Source organism: Lissotriton helveticus, chromosome 4_1, assembly GCF_964261635.1.
Source record: "Lissotriton helveticus chromosome 4_1, aLisHel1.1, whole genome shotgun sequence".
Classification (NCBI taxonomy): domain Eukaryota; kingdom Metazoa; phylum Chordata; class Amphibia; order Caudata; family Salamandridae; genus Lissotriton; species Lissotriton helveticus.
The window spans coordinates 2,118,233,427-2,118,254,566 of record NC_136063.1 but is presented as its reverse complement, the minus strand read 5'-3'; positions in this window follow the sequence as shown (position 1 = coordinate 2,118,254,566).

Genomic DNA, 21,140 nt, shown 5'->3' with positions numbered 1-21,140 from the left:
CGAGTCTTCCCCAGCCCAGAACCCAGAAGGAGGTACGTGCCTTTATCGGCCTTACTTCTTATTGTAGACAATGGATTCCCCAGTATGCATTCCTAGCCAAGCCACTGATACAGTTAACGACACAGGAGGCAGCCGTATCGACTGTCCTCCCTTGGACATCTGACCATACACTTAGTTTCAACGAGTTAAAGAAAGCCCTATGCCAGGCTCCAGTTCTAGCTACACCGAACTACACTAAGCCTTTTACACTTTTCGTTACAGAACGCGAAGGTACAGCATTATCTGTTCTTACACAAGATCAAGCAGGTCAATACAAGCCCTGTGCTTATTTTTCGAGCACATTAGATCCAGTCGCCCAGGCGTTGCCTGCATGCCTCAAGTCAGTTGCAGCCACAGCACTAGCTATCAGACAAAGTGATTCTATAGTTTTAGGACATTTCCTGACAGTACAAGTCCCACATTCAGTAGAAGTTCTTTTAAACCGAACACAAACTCAGCACTTGACAATTGCACGTTTAACAGGTTATGAATTGACACTGTTCCAGCCACACATAGAAATTAGACGCTGCAACGTCCTGAATCCTGCTACACTGTTACCATCAGTTAGTTCAAATCCAGACACACATGATTGTGTGGAAGTAGTTAACATTACGACAAAGCCAAGACAAGACCTGACAGATATTCCGTTACCAGATCCTGACCTGACACTTTATGTGGATGGTTCATGTATGAGAACTAGTACAGGAGAACTAGTCGCCGCGTATGCAGTGACTACTGACACTGAAGTTATTGAAACACACCGTATTGATACCCTGTCCGCTCAAGCAGCAGAGCTAGTCGCTCTGACACAAGCCTGTATACATGCCAGGAACCTGAAAGTTAATGTTTACACAGATTCACGTTACGCATTCGGAGTTGTACACGACTTCGGAGTGCTCTGGCAGGAGAGAGGTTTTATGACTTCTCATGGAACCAAGATTCAGCATGGTCTCCTTATTCAAGCCCTGTTAGATGCCATACATTTACCGACATCTATTGCTATCATGAAGTGCAAAGCACATACGAAAGTTACAGACATCATTTCCCAAGGTAATGATTTAGCAGACCGCACAGCCAAGCTTACAGCACAGACACCAGACATTCCAGTTAATCAGACACATATTCCAGATCTGACTACATGTATGACAGTTAAGGACCCTACACAAGATGTCATAGATATCCAGTCACATGCCACTCCCGATGAAATCAAGAAATGGTCTGTACAAGGAGGGGTCCAGACAGATCAAGGATGGTTAACGAAGGGTAGAGCCACATGGTTTCTCCCCGATTCTATGGTTCAAGTCATCATCAATACCGCACATAGTCCAGCGCATTTAGGAGAAAAAGCTATGTTAGACAGTATCCAGAACATTTGGTTCAACAAGCATTTACGAGCTGCAGCCAAGCAGAAAGTCCGTACCTGTATGATATGTTGTCAGTTTAATCCAGGTAAAAGTGTCCCGGTGGAACAAGGTGGTTTCCAGCCCCCTGACCACCCTTTTGAGGTCCTCCAGATGGATTATATTCAAATGGAGCGATGTCAAGGTTTCAAGTATGTCCTTGTAGTTGTATGCGCCCTGTCCAGATGGACAGAAGCATATCCAGTCCCAGATTACACAGCCGCGACCACTGCCAAGCAGTTGGTTCGTGAATTCTTCCCTAGATATGGACTCCCTAGAGTCGTATATTCTGATAACGGCCAGCCATTCTCATCTGAACTCATGAGACACGTTTCCCTTTTGTTAGGGTACCAGTGGAAGTTCCATTGTGTACGCCATCCAGAAGCAGCTGGACTAGTCGAAAGACATAATCAGACTCTGAAAATCCGTATAGCAAAAATCTGTAAAGACAAGGGTGTGGACTGGTTAGTAGCTTTGCCAGTCGCTCTGTTTTACATGCGTATGGTCGCACATTCCAGATCAGGTCTGTCCCCGTATGAGGTCGTTTTCGGCCGCCCCCCTAATATGTGGGGTACTCCTAGACCCCGAAGTATTACCGATGTTTCATGTAATATGCTGACAGATTACCTAGCTTCCTTGATGTCTGCCCTCAACTCATGTCGTTCACAGGTTGCTGCCGCCTTTCCAGACAATACCGAGGTGGCACCGCATGAGATCGTTCCAGGCTCCTTGGTGATGATCAGAAATTTTGACAGATCAAGTCCGCTGGAACCACGTTGGAAGGAGCCACGTCAGGTCCTCTTGACCACCCGAACTGCCGTCAAGTTGGAAGGCAGGAAGGGGTGGGTACACCTTTCCCATGTAAAACTTTTCAAAGGACCGAAACCAGTCTTCAAAGACATTTCCAAGAACATTTCCCAGGATTTGAAGGATTGCCGGAACATTGTTTTAAAGGACAGTCCCGCACAAGACATTCTTACAACCCCTCCCTTGTTAGAGAAAACTCCGCAACAGGAGTATAAGTTAAAGCTCAGGTCTAATAAGTCAGCCAGTTTGATTGTATAAGTCCTCCCCTAGGTGAAACGGTTAGACTGTTTCTGACATGTATAAAATAGACCCCCATAGTGAGAGAGTCAGTCAAAGCTCAATCAGATGTATCGTTTTTCTGAGTTTTGTATTATTCATCAGCATAATGATTTCCTGCACCGGTTATGCTTTCTATCTGTGTTTTCCAGTTCCTCATGTAAATATGTCTGCTCATGCTACAGTAGAACACACGTTTAGTGATCTGCCTCCTCACGAATATTCATACCGCCTCGCCATGCGTAATAACACATTTATCCGTATGTTACATTATTCACACCAGACCAGCAATGCCACTAATTGTTGGGTGTGTGGTCGACTCCCCCCTTTCCAGACATCGAAGGGAGTTCTGCCACTCTTTCCTTATCCATTCTCACACAATGGTTCGTGTGGAGCATGGTCCACGCTAACGTCATCCTCAACAGATATGTCTTTTCTTAACAGTACATGTTTCCCTGACAAGCAAGGTTTCCCCCACAGAATAGGTTTAGATTTAGAAAATGAGGTATATAGTTTAGGAAATTATTCGTCGAATTTCATGGTTCTGAATGTTCAGTCTGATACTACTCCAGACTCACCCGCTATTTCAGTACTACCAGTCAAAGGCGAATTATGTGTCCGTAGTTATGGTTCTGTACATATAGGTCATAGTGAATGTACTACTGTTATCCAGTATAGTGACAGTAGGAAATCTATTTTTATAGCTTCACGTCATTCTTATTTTGTTTGTGGTCAAACTGCATATGTCCGTCTGCCCCTCGATTGGGAGGGAACCTGTTACATTGCTTTCCTACTGCCACCTGTTTTTCTAGCCCCACCTGACTATCATAGGAATTCTTTCTTAGTACACACTAGACACAAGAGAAATCTCCCGATTGTCGATTATACTGAAACCGCCGCAGAGCAATTCATTGATATAGATAAAGGTGTTTTCCCTTATTTAGGTACAGTTGTAAATAGTAAGCTAATTCGTAGGTTAACAAGAACCCTTGAAGCAGTAGTAGATGAGACTGCCTCCGCTCTAGGTAACTTAACTGAAGAACAATCCTTTATGAGAATTGTCGTTTTACAGAATCGTCTCGTCCTTGACGTCATACTGGCCGATAGGGGCGGGGCCTGTAGAATTCTCGGATCCAGTTGTTGTATTTTCATTCCAAATAACGCGCCGTCTGTTTATTCAGCTATAACCAGACTCCATAAAATTGCCCATCTGTTACACCAAGATCCAGGCACCTGGACATGGTCCGGTTGGTTCTGGAATATAATTTCCGCCTGGGGATGGAAAGTCCTGTCCTTTCTAGGTATTGCAGTAGCGATCATATTTAGCTGCTGCCTCTGTATACAATGTGGCCCTGCGATTTGCAGCATGTGTGCTACCTCTTGTATTCCCAGTCCCAAGCCCCGTTCTAAATCCCGTTCCAAGACAATTCGAGACGAGCAAATGGTACTGTATGAAATGATAGACGGTATCATGAATATTGATGTTTCCTGATGGAAACGTAGTGACAAGGAGGGAATGTGGAAAAGTAAATTTTGCCATGTTCTATGTCCCTACGCCCCACCCATCCTATGTTATGTGTGCATGATCAATATGCATATGTTGTTCCCCATTTCTGATTAAAGACGCAATTACAGTTGTGTCCACCTCTAGTATGTTAGTTTCTAGTCCTCGTGAATACTACGAATATCAGGCCTATGTAAGTAATGTTGCCACGTTTCTCAGTGTGCACGTTATTCAATTATAAAGTCCCCGTTTCCAGGCCTCAAAAGGGCCCGGACCACAGATTCAGTTTCTGTCTCCTGAAAGCCTCGCTGAGGAGCGATACAGCCCCCACCTGTATCCTCGACCCTTCACTTACTTCCTGCCTCGCAGTGCCCGGTGCAGCCTGGCTCTGCCTCTGAGTCTGCCAAAAGTATGTTATAGTTCCTGCTATCAGTTCAGTCCTCCTCCTCTGCATTCCTAAGCTACTGAACTGCATCAATAGTTTCCGTCATTGTCTAGCCTTCTCGTCTCCATGTTAGAGAAATACTGTATTTTAATGGTCATTTAATATTCTTCATCACGCACTACATGTAGAATAATGCATGGTCCAGTCTTAGAATCAGGTTAGCCTCTCCCCTCATGACTTCTAGTTTATATCAACATGTTCCCTAAACATTAGATACCAGATAGGGTTTAGGTACATGTCGCTCCGACCCTCCAGACTCTAGTCTCTGCTCCTAGCACAGAGTTCGTAGCCCCCAGCTTCTCCTAGTAACACGTCATTGCTAGTTTTCGCGCACCATTAGGTTAGAGGTCCCGGCTCCTTAGGTAGCCCCCTCCTATGTGTCCGCCCATTCATGACATATTCTGTTACGTTTACATCACATGTCTAAGTGAACTCCCAGTTACACCCCTTATTACTGTTATCTCTCGCGACTGCTACGCGTCACGCCTTCTGCTCCACCCACTGCTACGCCTATTGCAATGTAATGCTATGTGTTTGCGCTATGTATATAAATCAATGTTTTGTTATTAAATGTTAGCGCGCTCATCCCAGACCCAGCCCCAGCAGCTGCTGGGCCCCTTTTGTCCTGTTCCTATGCAGGTTGTCCTGATCCTGTCCTTATGCTGTAATAAACCTGCAGAAACTCCTACTACCTCGAATCTTGACTCTTATTTATTGAGCTATCTGTTATTCATTCATTCATCCAAAAATAGGGTATTATTTATTTATTTACCACATGCCAACCTCAAATGCTCCAGATGCGGTAGCAGTAATCATTTAGCTAACAATCCCGTGTGAAGTGCACACAATGCTTAATGCAAGAAATGCAATAGAAGAGGACATTTGGCCAGGGTTTGTAGGGACAAAGACAGCGGCCAAGTCAAGGCCGTCATAGATAAGAACAACAATCAACTACATTTCATCTTCCAAGTGAAAGGTACAAGTGACGTCTCAGTTCCTGATTACCCGAAATGTAAGATCATGATTAATGATATATCCATAGAAATGGTTGTGGACTCATGTGCCCCCTTCACTCTATTGAATATTGAAGACTTTAAAGAAATTCGAGGAGAGCGGAATATAACAATTGATAAACCAGATATCTTGCCCCAAGGTTGCACAAAATATCCCATCCCTCTGGTAGGCATGTTTGAAGCACAAATAGACTTTAAAGGATGGTCCACCATTGGGAAAGTATATTTAGTGAGTGCTGGATCCAACCTTTTGGGGTGGAAGCATCATAAGCTGGGTATCATACTCAACCCCAACAACAAGGAACAAGTCACCCTTGTCGAAAAATCCGACCCTGGGAAGATGCTCTGCGACAAATTCTCTCGCCTTTTTTCAGACAAGTTGGGTCTTTTAGAAAAATTTCAACATAAAATAAAAGTGAGGCATGGGGCCAATCCCAAAGTTCATAAGACCTGACAGGTCTCACTTCTTTTGAGACAACCACTAAAAGAGGAACTTGAGAAACTGTGCCAATTAGGAGTCATACAACCCATCAATTCCTCAGAATGGCTTGCCCCCATTGTCATCGCCTCAAAGGCTAGTGGTAATGGCATTCGTCTTTGCATAGACTTACGCAGCCTTAACGAAAATATTTGGGTTGAGCGATTTCCTCTCCCCAATATAAACGAAATGTTAAGCACAATGGGGAAAGCAACATTTTTCTCAGTTATTGACCTTTCCATGGCATATTATCAAGTAGAACTCCACCCGCAATCTCGTCCTTTAACTGCATTTTCAGCCCCGTTTGGCACATACATGTTTAGAAGGACGCTTTTAGGCCTCGCCACAGCTGCCGCAGTCTTCCAAAAGATGATGCAGCAGGTACTCGAAGGAATTCCCAACAGTATGTGTTTCCAGGATGACGTCTTAGTCTATGGAGCCAACAGTGAAGAGCATGACTTGGTGTTCAGGATGGTATGTGCCAGACTATCTGAAGCTGGGTTGACAGTAAAACGCGAAAAATGCTAAATAAAAGTAACGGAGGTGGATTATTTAGGACACAAAATCACACAAGAAGGGATTCGGCCTAAACATAGCCTAATCCAAGCGGTGAAAGATTCACCTTTCCCCACCTGTAAGGAAGAACTCAAGTCATTTTTGGGCCTAATTGAATAAATGTCTAAGTTCATTCCATCTTTCTCAGAGAAATGTGAATGCTTACGGGAACTCCTCAAGGTCAAGCACGAATTTAAGTGGGAAGATCGACACAGTGAAGCAGTTAGCAGACGTAAACATGAAATCATAGAGTCACCTGCACTCGGCCCATTCAACTGCAATAAAAAGACCATATTAAGCACCGATGCATCTAACAAAGGATTGGGAGCAACCTTATCTCAGAAAGGGATGACGGAGAAACCATCATTGCATTTGCCTCCTGCACCCTCAGTCAAGCCGAACGGAATTATTCCGTAATTGAAAGAGAAGCCCTAGCATGCAACTGGGCAATAAATCACGTAAAAAAAATTCTTTGGGGAATAAAATTCATAGTCCGAACGGACCACAAGCCCCTAACATACATCTTTTCTGCCAAACAATCTCACCACGAGTCTTCCAGAATTGCTAAATGGGTTCTGGGTTTAGAGAAATATAGTTTCAAGATTGAATACTTGCCAGGACATGATAATGTGGTGGCAGATTATTTATCAAGATGTCCCCTCATAAATGACCACTAAGAAGATACGTTAGACACCCCTATCTTATACATCCAAGTTTCCTCGATCACGAAGGAGGAATGGGAAGAAGGAACGAAGAATGATACTAAGATGAACTCACTAAAAAACCTAATTATCAATGGATGGCCAGAAAAATACAGCGAGATGCAGGACAAGCTAAAGGAATTTTGGGAAGTGAGGCATGAACTTACCATCATTGATGATAAAATCTACGGCACTAAGAAAGCTGTTCCACCTACCTCAATCAGAAAAAAATAATAGACTTGGCCCACGAAGGACACTTAGGTAGGTGTATCACCTAGGCTAAAGTCAGGAATAGTTTTTGGTTCCCTAAACTGGACTCGATGGTAGGACCTATAGTCAAGGATTGCATCAGTTGTGCTAGAAGCGAGAAATCTAAAGTATTACGCAAAGTTCCTTTATCTCCAATAGAAGTACCAGAAGTGCCATGAACGAAACTCGCCATGGATATAATTGGCCCCATGGAGATGTTAGGGCCCCAAAAAAGATTTATGTTTGTCCTGGTGGATTACACCTCTCATTGGGTAAAAGTGAAATTCACATCGTCCACCACCACCAACAACCTTATTATGTTCCTAAAATCTGTATTCTCTTTTGAAGGGATACCAGCGGTCCTTGTAACTGACAATGGGGTGCAGTTCACCTCTGAAGAAATTATGGCATTCCTCAAGGACTTTAACATTAAACATGAGAGAACTGCACTCTATTGCCCAAAGGCTAGTGGCTTGGCGGAAAGAACAAACCGCATGATAACGAATCACATCCAACTGGCACTCACCAATGGCTTTAACATTGATAATTCCCTCAGAGATTGCCTACGGTCCTACCACACAACACCCAACCTTGTCAGCGGTATCTCACCTTTTGTGGCCCTAAGAGGGAGAGAACCAGGCACCAAATTGAATCCCCTCTGGTTAGGTGGGGAAAAGGCTGTGCAAATCGACAGTAACAAGAGTTACCAGAAGGTTCTGAGACATCAAGCCAGCTACAAAAAATGGTATGGTCAGAAACATGGAGTGAAAGATCTTAACATCAAAGTCAACGATTCAGCCCCAGTGAAGAAACCCACCCATGTACAAGCTGGGCAAAGTACATTTTTCACTCCTCAAATTGTGAAACGAACTGGGAAAAATGTAGTGCAGTTGGAAAATGGTAAAACTTGGAGCGGGGATAGAATAGCTGGAAATTTCTAAGTACATCTGCTCCTTGTATTAATTGCTCCCCTTCTTCATTTCTGTTTTCCTGGTTAGGATTATCTGCTACCTTTTTGATGTTACCATATTTTTGTCATTATGTAGTATCCTGTTATTTTTGGCTCTCTTGATATTCTGCTTGGGGTAAGTAGATGTGTTGTAATTTTATTCCTTATCCTCCCACGCCTCCTCTTCTGCCCTCTATTAGCACGCCCGGGAGCTCAGGTTAGAATGTTGGCATTCCTGTATTCTGAGAGCGGATGACCAAGAATAAATAGCTCTTACCTGGAACTCGAGTCTTCCTTGTCATATTTCTTCATCATCTGGAGTTATTACAACATGTTTTTACCAAACTACATGTCATGAGTATAACTCTCTTTTATGAAGATTTGCCAAGATCCAGCACAGCTTTTCATCAATAATTCCTACTATGTAGCTCACCAAAACAAATTGCCTTAGAGCTTCCAAAATGTTGCTCTACTCACCACACAATCCATTTAACTAATGCCTATCAATGCACAATCAGCAGCCCCTCATGCTCCTGATATTGGTGACATCTTCACACAACACAACCTTGGTGCACCTTGGACTGAAATCTAACTCCACTGAGTCAGATTCAACGGGTATAATAAATGTTATGTTAAAAACAATTTTTAAAGCGCACGTTCACCAAATGGTTTCTTGGTGCTAAGCGGGGTTGGTCGGTTGCTGGGACAACAAACAAGGATTTTAATTGTAGGCCTCAACAAATAACCAGCTTTTGAGAGACTTCCTAAACTGGGTATAGGAAGTGGACAGACGCAATTCTCGGGGAAGACAATTCCAGAATAGTGGTGCCAGAGTTGAGAATAAATACCACTAAGTTATGTGTTTGGCTGATTACCATGAAGATTCTAGTGCTTGTCACACCGAATTCTGAATGTTGTGGTAAATACCGGGCATTTTTCCCCTGATAAATATCTGCAAAGTCGACCTGATGATATTCATCTCAAAACTCATAACTACAACATGATTCTGGGGTTATTTCTTGAGAGAGCTTGAGGGGCTTTAAAACAAGCAGAATGTCACTTCCCCTTCTATTTGCATAAGGAACCAAAACATTGTGGGCCTAATTTATGAGAAGTGTTGCATCGCTGCGTGAAAGCAGCGATGCGACACTTCTCAGTGCACCGTCCTTGCAACACGAATGATGCGTCATATTTACTGAATGATGCATCATGCAGCAAGGAATGACAGATACGTCAGTATTACTGACGTATCTGTCAGCGCAAAAGGGCCACATTGCTGGAGTTGTGTTGGAAGCGTGACGTTCCTTTCACATTGGGCAAGCCCCATGTGAAAGGTCATGCGTCACCCTTACATTTGCCACGAGGCAGGAGTAAGGTTTTGATGCATTGACGTCCTAGAAGTGGTGCTGCGAAATCTCATACATTTCACTGCACCACTCCTACGACCCTTTCTTGCGGGGAACACCCACCCTGCATACGTTATACCTGACTCAGGTGTAATATAGCACAGGGGTTTACAAAGTGACGCATCTGTCTAGATGCGTCACTTCGTAAATATGGCGCAACATGGTGCATTATTTATGCTGCATCTGAGTCACTAAAAGTGACGCAACGGCAGCTCAAAAGGGACGCAGACCTTCATAAATAAGGCCCTGTCTCTTTTCTAATGTTTCCATTATTTACCCTATACATTATTTCCTGTTGCTGTAATAATGAAGTTATTGCTTCCTTTGAGCGCAGCCTAATGTTTCAGATGCTTTCCTATCTATATGTTGAGCTATTAACGCATGCTTCCACCTCCTGAGCAGATTAGCTGTCCTTGCTGAAACAGTGGGCTAGTGGGAGCCTGGCACTAGACAGACTGTATGCCTATCGTAGTACCTATCAAAGTACCTATTGCAGTACTATCTCACATGCAAATAATTTTCATTCTACAGTTTTGCATCTTCAGATTGCAAATATCTCCAAAAACGTCCACTTCATTAACAAAACCCTCCATGAAAAACTCTTCTTCCCTTTTGTTTCCAGTGACCCTCTTCTTACGTCTCATCCTCTGCATGCCTCATCTTTTTGAGCACTCTCTCCTTTAAGTCACATACATGCTTGACTTAATCTTTATTACTGGGAATTCTGCCTATTTCCAACATTTCATTGCAAAGCGTAAAACATATCAATCTCTCCTTTTTTTAAAGTCATGCCTGTAACCCATCAATGCCAAATCTTCTATATCTCACCTGTTAGTGTTAGCCCCACCAACCATCTGCATGAACGCACACAACCTGCTTCCACTAATGACCACATCTAACTCCTGTTCATTTAAACCACCACAATGAAAATGGAGTAAATGCATGGAATTAATCACTAAACTTGGATTCTGGAGCAGTGTGCTGCCCGGCAAAAAGCTCTTCAGTGCCTCATCAGGGGTAGTAAGCGCTATGTAATTGTAATTACGATACACTATATAACCCTCCACTTCCACAATACTGCCATAACACCCAGTGGGCAGGCAGTTGATTGTAGTTCATAAATGCTGCATAATAATCCCTTTAAAATGATTGACACTTTTAGAATCACATAAGACAAAATTATTATGGCTCATGTCTATCACGTTGAATCAGTCTGCAACAATAAACCACCTATGATCAACTGAAGAAGTTTGACACATGCTGCGAGCCAATTGAAGACATTAACTTAGTTCACCACTGCAGGTCCCGTCAGGCTACATGCCATGACCACTACTTGATATCTCAAAATTACAATCAGAAATAGGATGATATTAACAAAGTATATCCCAGCAGATCTCTCCATCATTTGTCCCTCAAAAAGATGCCTGCTCAGGATCATAAATGTTAAACAAAATATCTCAGAATGAGCAACCAGTGAAGCAACCCGCTAAGTGGAGCATGGTCATTACAAATACCATAAAGGGACGTGCAGTGCTGCTCAAAGCTCCAGCTTAATAAAACCATACACAGCACATTTTTCTCATGCTTCTTCGTTCATCGCCCTGCAAACGATGCCTGCCATAGCACAATAACCGCACCTTGGTGGTAATCATACATGGCAGGGAAGCTCTTCCCACGTAGGATCAAAACAATGACAACTCATTTCCACCAAACACCCTACATGGTGTAGCATTCTCCCCATGTAGTCAAGCATTTAAGCGCCCCACATAGAGGTAGTAATCGCTATATAAATGTTGCAAAACAATGAAATAAAGAAGCAAGGCTCACATTAAGCTCCACATCCTTATCGATATTTGTCCTCTCAGGCTACAGAATCACACACAATGAACACTCACACAAGAGCAGAATGGGGGTTATAGGAGCTTGCAGTCATACAAAAGGCTTTTTTGACCCTGCACGCTCAGTGGCCCAGTCCACAAAAGTAATTTGAGCTCATCTTGTACCACTTTTCTCTGTCAAGAGCCAGACCACCCTCCTTTCACCTGATCGACAGAACACTGGATCCAATAAGTGGTTCATAGAAGAAATATCAGACTTCATCACCTCAATTGGCATCCAACATTCAAAGCCATCTACTATATGGACCTAACAAAATGTGAGTGCTCACAGGACATCTCTTATGAAGATGATATTCTTCCATCATTCACTATCAAGTCTCTTCAAGGAGACATTAGTAAGTCATCCTGCACATTGCCAATGCCTCCCTCAGGAAGGAAATCTTTTCAGATACCCTCAAGACAGGACGGAACCTGTTAAATCTAAGGTCAAGGGACAAACGATATTTTCCCGGCGGTATCGCCTCTTTAACCCACAAATTATTAATCAATGAAGAGGCAGGCGCTGGAGACGGGAAGGCAGGAAACAAGGTTTATTCTCTCCGGAGGAGAACACATCAGTTCAAACAGCAGGTATCGTTCTGAGGTGCTCTAACCGCATCTCTGAGGCCTGGCCTCTTATACACAGCTTTATTGCTTTATTACATGTAACATATTCATGGCAATGCTTTGATGTACGGAAAGACATTCTCGGAATCCCCGCTCCAAGCCCGTTCCCACACACATATACAGCAGAAGTCCCCACCCCGGTCACGACAGGTGATGATTATCGCGCAGCTGGACATTCCGCCGGTTCACGGGATGTGGGGGTTTGATCGGATCTCATAGGGTGGGGGCATTGATCAACTCGAGGGTCCTTTGATGAGGGAAGCTTTCTACTGTACGGGGAGGGGCAATAAACAGTATCGGCAGAGCTAGGTGTCGGCCTGGGAACGAGGAAGACAAACGGGCACACAGGAAAAGGGGTTTTGTATCAAAAAAGGGCCTGGGACCATAAAAGGAAGGAAGGGAGGTGTCGCGCTGGGGACAGGATGGGGTTCTGAGGCAGAGCTGCGCTGAAGAGGGGTTTATGACCCAAGGCATGTGCGAGCGGGGGTTGTCAGAGTGCGGGCTTTGTGAGGGAGGAGGGCTATGCCGGGGGCCAGTGGCATGCAAAAAGGGTTGTTCTGATCGAGGCACCTAAAATGGCGGGTGCGCACGACAAAAAAGTGTGGCATCAGGGAAAAAGGCAAGATGGCGCAGATAATGTTTACCAGACCGTACTAATTTTCCACAGTCCTCCCTTTAACATATCCAAGACATCTTGCTGGCCTATTTCCAATTCATGTCGACTGTGGTGGTCATAGGAAAAGAAGTAGGTACCCAGGTGAAGGAGTTATAAACATTACATTTTAAAATCTTTCATCTTAGGAGGCGGGTCTATCGATAAAACTCGTTTGCAGGAAAGTCATAGTAATGCAAAAACAGACAAGAAATGATTATGTAGTGAGAGCATTGAGTACATTTCATAGCTACTTATAGTCGTTTGGAATGTAAATTGATAGGTCATTACATATGTGAGTTCTGTTCATGTTTGGTTGGGGCATAATTAATACAATGGTGGCTGGGAGAGAAATGAGACGTAGCAAAAACGATGATTGAGGGTGTCAATGTTCGAAGTTAATGAGTTCTCAGCATTCTTTGTCGTCTTTTGTTGGCGCTGTGGAGCACCGGCGGTGGAGCTAAGGGTCCAGCTCTATTCTAGGTCCCGCGTTGCAGGGCACGACCTTTTCCTCGCGTTTCTGGTCAAAAAGGTCCTTTTCGCCCCGTGTCCTTTGAGTTGATTGTCAAAAAGGTTCAGATGGAAGAAATGTGCGTGTGAGCAGTCCTTTAGGGTAGGTCGGAGAAAAAGGGGGATGGAGCAGGGCCAGATCGGGAACAGACTAGGGGGACGGAAAATTTCAGGTAGGCGGGCTCATGACCGAGTTTAGAGAGCGGGGACTTTTCGGCATACGTTGAACATCGAGCAGGGGCATCAGGTCAGCCCTTTCCTCTTATTTTGTCGAAAACAGTGCCTCGTCCTGCAGCTCCTTACTGTCGCGGTCTCGCCTTGGCCAATGTCGCAGATGTTCCATAGTCTGTAGTCAGGCCACGTGCTCCCACATCCGGTCCTTCTTTCCTCCGACAGTCGTACCCTTAAATGAGTTTGAAAAGACAGTCTTTAGAGAATTGGCAGAGGAAGGTAATCACATAAGTTTATTTCTCTCCCAGCTCCCGGCAAAAAATGGAAACGTCCGTCATATTAGGGTTTGCAACTAACATATAAATGATTGATGATGGGCCTGCTGGATTTACTATAACTTTCCTTCACAACCATTTCTTTGGTGTTTGTTGGTCGTGGGACGAGATCTGGTACCTTTTATTGCGTTACAGTTACGTCAGTTCCTCTGACGGAGACCCACCTTCATAGTACGAGCCTTACAAAGCTATACCGTTCTCCTGGGCTTTATATCAAAAAAAGCGCAATGTGCTATCACCATGGTCTGATAGGTATCTTTCTGAGAGATGAACATAGGCTAAACATTTTTCATTCTATCAATGCATCCTGCCTTTCAGCTAAACATTTTACTCTCAACAGGGTTCATTGCAACGATTTCTTCACTTCGGTCTAATCTTAATTTTGCAAACATCGTTCTAGTTTCTACATGGCCTCTTACAACCTGACTACTTAATTAAAAACCGGGGTTTTATGGAAAACAACTAGGGACATAGAAAACTGTGGTAAGTGCGTAAATCGACCCATCTCTTACAACCGGGGGTGAGGGACAGTTTTATAACTCTCGTCTGGGGCAGCTGATACGAAACAGGGGGCGTTCCGGGAACATGAGGATGTTTCGATCACCTTTACTGTTTGGGTATTGCGACAATTCGGGACGGGGAAAGTCGCGTTATCTGAGGCATCTTTTTATAACACAGGAGCCTCTGACATGTAGTTCCCTTATTTCGGGTCAGATTAGGGAACCTCAGTCGTCTTACCTGTCCTTTCCCTAATGGCCAAATCTCGGTTTCATAAAAAAATTTTTTTAGCAGAAAGGAGAGGTAGTGACACGGCGTCAGGGTGATTTTTATTTAGGATAAATTTCGAGCAAATACTTGTGGTATTTGGGGCCAATTGGTGGTGCACTAGGGGTGGCGGTTTGCCAATTTAGGTGCTAGTCGTTCGGAAGAGCGAGAGAGAGAGAGAGAGAGAGAGAGAGAGAGAGAGAGAGAGAGAGAGAGAGAGAGAGAGAGATGTGCAACAACAAGCTAAATAGTACACGTGCGACATGGGGAGTGGCCGTGCATTAAGATAGGCTATTCAGCGCATTATACAACATAAGACATTACGGGTCCGTGTTAGAATGTTGAAAGCATGCAGTTTGGGATGGACGAGCATTAGGCCGGGTACAGGGGACATGCATCGAGTAAAAAGGGCACCATTGTGTCGCATTTCTTACATTCTCGGTCCTTTAACCAGTTAAGTCGACGCGTCAGTCATACACAAACATCATCTCATAGTTTCAGACATACGTGACAGGTGTCCATTCACGCAACACGGATCAAGGGTGATCGCTTTCATCATGTCATACAATTTATTGGCTCTTCTGGTACAAGAGCAGTTTGTGGGTGTGTTTAGGTGCCACCAGGCAGTGTTAGTCCGCTTCGTGTATCCGACATGGCGAGGCTTCAGATCTTCACCATACCTTGGTCGGGATTCCGATGTGGCCTGCAGGGGGGGAAAAAGAGGGGAGGGGAGGGGGACAACATTCGAGCACATCAAAAGCACGGGTACGAAGGTCTTTTACTTACCTCATACTCGTATTATCTCCTCGGGATAGAATCCCTGGGGTTGTGGTTTCTGGAGCCAAAAAAAAAGGGGGGGGGGGCAGTGTGTCCTTATAGGCTGTGAGTAGGAAAACGTTAGAGAATCAGAAGCACTTAGCGCGAGGTTTCTAGTTGGTAGGTGGACTTAACTATCGGGGTCCTTAAATCTCTTTCAACGCTGTGATGTTTTACGGTTTATCAGCTCTTCGGTCAACTCTGTTCCCTAGTACCTTTGAGTGTCGTATCTTTATAATATTCTATCATTTACATCGTTTCACTTTACCCATCCTTTATATTCCATCTTTCACACCATTTCGCTTTTACCCATCCCCAGAAGTCGAGGTCTTTCTCCATGCGCGAGTCCCTGAGTCAGTCGCATATTTGACGGCAGAGTGTCGTGTCTCAGATTCGATCCTCCATCCAGGGCTGGGCAACCATCTTCTATTAACCTTAAAGAGAGAGCAGAGTAGGGTGCACAGAAAAGAACTCTCCCGCCGATCCCACATTTTAAATAAAGCATGCAATACCCGTTCACAGTTTCGAAAACCTTTATTTTCACAATCGTTCAGCATGTTGATAGGACAGTGTGATCGGGGTTGGCCGGATACGGCAATGGCTAAAGTGCATACAGTAGAGATGGGGGGGGCTATCTTGTAGGATTAAAAACATGTTTAAGAAGGTTCATTCATTCATTTGCAGGGAACTAAAAACGTCTATCGAATAGTTGAGGGACCAAGGGGCATTCATTTCATAATTGGAAACACAGTTGGACTAGTTGTAATCAAATTCCTATAGGTATACCATGGGAGTGTGTCATAAGCGAGGTTACATGTCAGATATGATAATATCATAATGAATCGTACATTGAAAAACATTTTTCACGAGGTCCTTTTACATGTTCGTCGAGTGAATCCTTCCTCTTTTCCGTCAAGTGTACAAAGGATCATATATATTTTTCAGAACATCGAGTCTTTTTAGCTAAAAAAAACACCACGAGGTGTTCGTGAGTTCCTATTGATACCGGCGCCATTTTGGGCGGGGCCGGGTTAGTCCGGAAGTAGCGTCAGGGAAAAATGTCTCCTACAACCGGCAGTTGGACCAGAGTCCTTTTCGGCAGTTCGAGAATTCATGCTAACAGAAGGAGTGGCTATGTCATGCTTATTTCGTTAGCGACCAAGGCAGTTGTTCCTCACCGGAAGCCTGCAGGGGCCGAGGGCTCCTGGGACCTTTGTAGAATCTTCAAGGCTGTGGGGGTGCTGTTGGAGGTGGGGGCTCGTGCTCCGGTGGGCAAGCGCCCGAGTTACGTTGCTGTTCACAGTTACTCTAGCGGCCGAGACCCGCCTTCCAGGGGGCCCAGACGCCATTTTGAGGCCTGCAGCGGCCGCCCTTCGTCGAGTCTGCAAGAGTGGAGGAGACCTTTTGGAATGAACCCATGTCCAGTGTTGCGGAAGTATGGCCACCTGCGGTGCATGTTCGGTGCTGTGCAAGTATCGGCACCGTTGCATGTTCGGTGCTGCGCAAGTATCGGCACCACCGCCTGGCTGGAGGAGTTCGGCGTTGGGCCGGGGGCTGGGAAACCTCCTATCCGTGGAGGTGGGAGAGGCTCGTCCGCGTCGCCTCTCCCTCCCAGCCCGACCTGGACTAATTTTCGTGGAGGTATGTACAAGACATCCCCCCTCCAGAGTTGTCGCAGCCATTATTCAAGAAAGAAGTGGCGCCTGGCGTGTTGCTGCCGCCGTTACGGAGGAGAAAAGAAAGAAGTGGCGCCTGGCGCGTTGTCGCGGCCATTACGGAGGAGAAAAGGAAAAATGTCCCGTCCGTCTCTGGGCCGGGCTTCCGGTGGATGTCGGCCGGACGCCTCTTGCTCTGGCCCCATGAACGGGTTCCTTGGCTCATCGGCTGCAGCCGGATCCAGTTGGCCCCAGTCCCTGGCCATTGGTGGCCGGACCGGGAAGACATGTGGCGGGACTATCTGCAACTCTCACGTGCCACCGTGGCCGGACTGGGGGAGAGAGAGAGGGGGGGGTCGAGGACATAGACATTCCCCCCCCTACAACTCTCCGGTGTGGTCAAGGTGATCCCCTGGCTGGGTCCCGCTGGCCCTTGTCTCTCCTCCGGCTCCACCCTATGTTACGATTTCCTGGCCGACTGTTGGCAGCAGGACCCGCCTTATATGGGTTGCTGCCGGTTGGGCGTAGCCATAGCCCTGCCCTACTTTGGAAGGTTCCAGAATGGGGGGGGCGAATGTTCTGCTGATTTTCATTTTCTAGTTTACCGTTCTTGTTTCAAACGTTTTCTGTTGTTAGGGCATTAATAGGTGTTATTATTACGTATTGTTATTTGTTTCTTGTTCGTTATGTTAAATAAAAGTTCAAGTTCATCAGTGGCCTACGGATTTCGTTTTCCCATTCCTTTCTTTCCAGGTTGTTCCATGCTAAAGCTTCTGTTAACAGAAGTTTAAGTACCACGGTAACACAGGCGGAGGGATGACGCAGATTCATGCATCACGTACACACAAACTCAGACGGGGAGACAGTACAAATATTATATAAAAAGACCCAAGACAAACATAAAACAGTTATTGGCCATAATTATCTTATTTCTATATGCTGCGCATACCTTTTGTTAGAGCAATGGGGCAGGCTTTAGTTATATGCCTATAAGGATGCGGGAGAAAGGAGGTAGTAGGTTTTCAGACATTGGCAATATCCCTAGTCCTCTCAGCGAAGGATACTTGTGTAACCCTTACCTCGAAATACCCTAAACCTTTCCCTACTTGGCTAAACGTAAGGATGCTTGATCATGTGTGTACATTATTCTTTCTGTTTTCTTCGGGGTTTGTCGTCTGTCAATTTAGAGCTACACTGGGTTTTCCCGTCTTATCGTTGTTTGATCTATGAGGACTCGAACATGTCGCTGAAATCGGCTTGGCGAAATCTGTGCCATCGGGCGTAATCGAACGTGGTGGTTCTATCTGGCCTGTTCAAGTCAGTCTGATTCATCTTTGTCTCGCGCCTTTTCCCGTTCTGCCGGCCTGTTATTCCTGTCGGTCCTCTGCTCCTACTCACGTTCAGTAGAGTCGGGCATTGGGCTTTCCAGTGCCCGGCATATCTACAAAAAGCACATTGGTTTTGCCCTAAGTCTGGCCGTCCTGTGTGTAGTGTCGGGGGATTACTTTCGGGACGTTGTGTTCTGGGGTCGTCCTGTCAATATGTTCCTTTACCTGCTCTGTCCTCGTCTCTATTCTTTCGTTGCATTGCCTCTTTGCGCCACATACCGAGGCAGTCGAGCATAATAGGCGTTGTCTTATTATCACGAAGGGCTATTTCTAACGTTTCTATTTTATCAAGATCGAAGGATCCTATCAGTGGCCACTGTTTCTCTTGATTTTCTTTGGTATACCTGTGCCACAGTTTACTATAGGCTATGGTAACTAATCCATAGTTTATGAACATGTCTTTATTAGGGGTGCCTTCCAGCGGAGCTAGATGATCCACCTCTAATAAACGGTCCGGGCTGAACCAGCTATCGACCAGTGGGGAGAAGACAGACATGACAGCTCAACAACGAGGGACAAAAAGTCAGCACTGCCTATCTTATCACTGTGCGCAAAGACTAGACAGAATATTTCTATTCTACGTTGTTTGCAGGCAGTGAATACCTCATGAACCAATATCAAATGAACAAAAAGAGGACCAGTGGGAAGAATAAGTAGATTCGCAAAAGATCTGCGTCCTCTACCCTTTCACTATCTGCAAAGGGGAACCTGTTCTTTCCTGTTTGTAGACAGAGAATCTCCAGAAAACAATCCGCGAACAGTAGCTCGGGGTCAAAAACAGTTAATCAGTGGCCGTTAATAAATAATCGATTCAGTGGGGGAGAAAGATAGGCGCGACGGCTGTGTTACCTATCCTTCACTGTTTGCAAAGAGAAAGAGCCTACTGTTTCTACGTGTGCAGACAGTGAATCTCCAAATAGGTCAACAAAGAGTAATACTAGTATTTTCTGAACAATTAAACAATTATTTCGTGATTCGTCGTGTCTACACGACCTTACCCGGACCGTATGGACAGTTTCTTGTCTTCCGAATCCAGCGCCCGATCGTCCTCTTTTCTTTGTATTCCTCGCAGCACTCCTGATGGTTCCCAGTCAGGACCGTAGATCACTCGGGAGAGGTCTGTTCGGAACCAGTGAAGTTCGGATGATCGGCTGCCAGACGAGGGTCTATTGGGCAAGAGCTCTCCCGATCGTTGCAGTCGTTCACTCTGTCGTCAGGACCTCTCCCACTGGATCCACGAGTCGCTGATGGACCCCACGCTTGGGACGCCAATTGTTAAATCTAAGGTCAAGGGACAAACGATTTTTGCCCGGCGGTATCGCCTCTTTAACCCACGAATTATTAATCAATGAAGAGGCAGGCGCTGGAGACGGGAAGGCAGGAAACAAGGTTTATTCTCTCCGGAGGAGAACACATCAGTTCAAACAGCAGGTATCGTTCTGAGGTGCTCTAACCGCATCTCTGAGGCCTGGCCTCTTATACACAGCTTTATTGCTTTATTACATATAACATATTCATGGCAATGCTTTGATGTACGGAAAGACATTCTCGGAATCCCCGCTCCAAGCCCGTTCCCACACACATATACAGCAGAAGTCCCCACCCCGGTCACGACAGGTGATGATTATCGCGCAGCTGGACATTCCGCCGGTTCACGGGATGTGGGGGTTTGATCGGATCTCATAGGGTGGGGGCATTGATCAACTTGAGGGTCCTTTGATGAGGGAAGCTTTCTACTGTACGGGGAGGGGCAATAAACAGTATCGGCAGAGCTAGGTGTCGGCCTAGGAACGAGGAAGACAAACGGGCACACAGGAAAAGGGGTTTTGTATCAAAAAAGGGCCTGGGACCATAAAAGGAAGGAAGGGAGGTGTCGCGCTGGGGACAGGATGGGGTTCTGAGGCAGAGCTGCGCTGAAGAGGGGTTTATGACCCAAGGCATGTGCGAGCGGGGGTTGTCAGAGTGCGGGCTTTGTGAGGGAGGAGGGCTATGCCGGGGGCCAGTGGCATGCAAAAAGGGTTGTTCTGATCGAGGCACCTAAAATGGCGGGTGCGCACGACAAAAAAGTGTGGCATCAGGGAAAAAGGCAAGATGGCGCAGATAATGTTTACCAGACCGTACTAATTTTCCACAAACCTCCTTCAACTAAAGAAACAAACCCTAGATCCTGACAATCTTGCAAAATTGCAACCTATTGCCAACATTCCCTTCATAGGAAACGTTATTGAAAAGGTTTATAACCCAACTACAGGAGCATATCAGGAGGTATGATCTTCTTCAGGACTACTAATCAGGCTTCAGACCATGCTGGCCGCCCCGTTTCATCCTCCTTTACCTCTCTGCAGCCTTCGATAGAGCTGAACAGTCAGGTCTGAGTTGAACCGTGGAAATGTGCATGGTCTTCTCAGAAACATCCCTGCAATGATACACTTCCTCCCTCGCCAACCTCCATTGGCTTGTACAGCTATGCATAACAACATAAAATACTCTTCCTGTCCATCCGGTCTCCCATTCTCCTCAAC